Here is a 2,206-nt window from a genome sequence, read left to right as displayed (position 1 = left end):
TTTCTTTTCTTTTTATTTAGCAAGTAATTATCTGGCTTGGACTTGAACTGCAAACTCAGTTTTCTCCAGTGTTTCTTGAGTGGTAGCTTTAATCTCAGTTAAAATCTTTGTCTTCGGCTTAAGTCGGCTTCATGCAAGTGTTCAGGGGCCAGCCATTGATTTTTTTTTTTTTAGTTTACTAAATGCCCTGTTTGTTCTGTGAACAAGGCTCAGAAAGGTATAGACAGAATTTGTAGGTTGAGAAATCTGTGTAGTTGTGACTTCACAACTATACTTCACAAAAGCAGTAATGACAGCAGCTTCTGAACACATAAACCTACGATTGTTTGGTTTAAAGTGAACACAGTGAGAATAGTTCCTAGCGGAATCTAAGTGATCATCACGGTTTGCTGCTCTAGCCTTTTTTTTTTTTTCTGCTCTAGTCTTTAAGAACGAGTGGAGTCTTCACTTGAGCCACCACCTCCTTGCTGCTCAGGGCTTCAACAATCACAAGTGCAAACATGAAGCTGGTCCCAGGCCCCCGGTTCGTAAGAACCAGGTCATCCTTTTCTACATAATTCTCATAGTAGGTGTAATTACCTCCATTCATCATTTTTGTCTTCAGCAAGCAGTAACTTCGAAAGTAAAGTAACTTTACTTTCAAAAGCCGATGTCATGAGCCTACAGAGCAGTGGGACCTGCACAGAAGGCGGCTATCAGGCTCTTCCGGTTTTCCTGCTCCTTCAGTATCTCCTTTATGGCAGCAGACTCAGATAAAATCTGTGAATCCAGATTACCTCCTGGTAGAACGATCGTGTCATATGGTCCCTCTTTTTTTGCATCTTCAAGACTGGCATCAGGAGAAATGACAACATCAAGGCTACACTGTACTGGGTCTTTCCCAGCCAGACCTACAATGATGACCTCAATCCCAGCTCACCTCATGACATCTACAGGGATGACTGTCTCCTCTGCTCCTTTAGCCAGGATGACCAGAGCTCTTTTGGAAGCCATTTTTATGTTATATGTTTTAAAGGCCCACACCAGGCTGCGATTTTGGCAGAATTGAAGGATTTCTTTTCTGGCTTTTTCTTTTCTAAAATCCTCCTTCTCTCTCCAGTAGCTGCAATTTCCTGGATACAATCTTTTGGTTTCTTGGAGCAGAGGGGCACAGAGGATTCAAAAAAATAATTCAAGAAAACTTCCCAGAATCGACAGATTTTAGACTCACCACCAGGAACAAAAGGTCATCACACCCAGAACATTAAGAGCTTTCAGAAAACTAAGAAAAGATAATTTATAGAGAGAAGCAGGTGAAGAGACACAGGAGGAGAACAGCACAAAAGCCTCCGAATTCTGAGGAAAAATGATTTCCAACCTAGAATTCTATACTCAAGATGCTATCATTAAAGATTTTCTGCAGATAGTCAAAGTTTCAAAATATTTACCTCCAATATACTATTTTCTCAGGAAGCCACTACAGGGTGAGTTTTACCATGTGAGGGAGCAAACCAAAAAAGAAGACATGGAGTATAGAAGCAGCTGATCCAATCCAGGCAAAGGGAACTTCCAGGTTGGTGATTACAAAAGGAGATGCCAAGTATGAAGTCGACCCAGCAGGCATCCAGCCTAGACTAGGACAGGCTAGAAATCTGTAGGGAAGTTGTTCAAGAAGACAAACTTGGTAAAATGTCTATGTTTGAATATATTGCAAGGACATTTGAACTTGGATGGAGGACATTTTGAGATGTATGAAAATGATTACAATACATAAAAAAATACAAAAAATACAGTAAGAAAAGAATATAGGGTATAGCTCGTTTAGAACTGCATGACGTCTACACAGGCCTCATAATGCCAGCACTGGATGCTGGTCTAATCAGAATGAACACACTGAAAAGACGGGTTAAGGGAGTATGTGTGTGGTAGAGAGGATGAAAGAGAAGAGAGCTGAATTTTCATATTCTATTGTAGGAAGACGATAGGGTTCAAAACCACAGAATTAAGAAGTGGCAATACAAACCTGTGAAGGTATGGACCACAAGGTAAATACCACAAGACTCAGAGAGGCTAGGAGAATGCAAATGGATGCCGGCTAGGAGAACTGAAGTGGATGGCAGCCAGGAGAACGGAAGTGGATGGCGCCTAGGGGAACGGAAGTGGATGGGGGCCAGGGGAAGGGAAGTGGATGGCGGCCAGGAGAACGGAAGTGGATGGCGGCCAGGAG

The 2,206-nt window shown here is 42.2% G+C and overlaps 1 pseudogene; it reads right to left on the bottom strand.

The window, feature by feature from the left end:
• Positions 1-418: 418 nt before the first annotated feature.
• On the bottom strand, positions 419-993 carry LOC111548543 (annotated as a pseudogene).
• Between the last annotated feature and the right edge of the window lie 1,213 nt (positions 994-2,206).

Source organism: Piliocolobus tephrosceles, chromosome 5, assembly GCF_002776525.5.
Source record: "Piliocolobus tephrosceles isolate RC106 chromosome 5, ASM277652v3, whole genome shotgun sequence".
Taxonomy (NCBI): Eukaryota; Metazoa; Chordata; class Mammalia; order Primates; family Cercopithecidae; genus Piliocolobus; species Piliocolobus tephrosceles.
The sequence above is the reverse complement of the archived record's forward strand: the minus strand, read 5'-3'. Positions and strand labels throughout refer to the sequence as shown.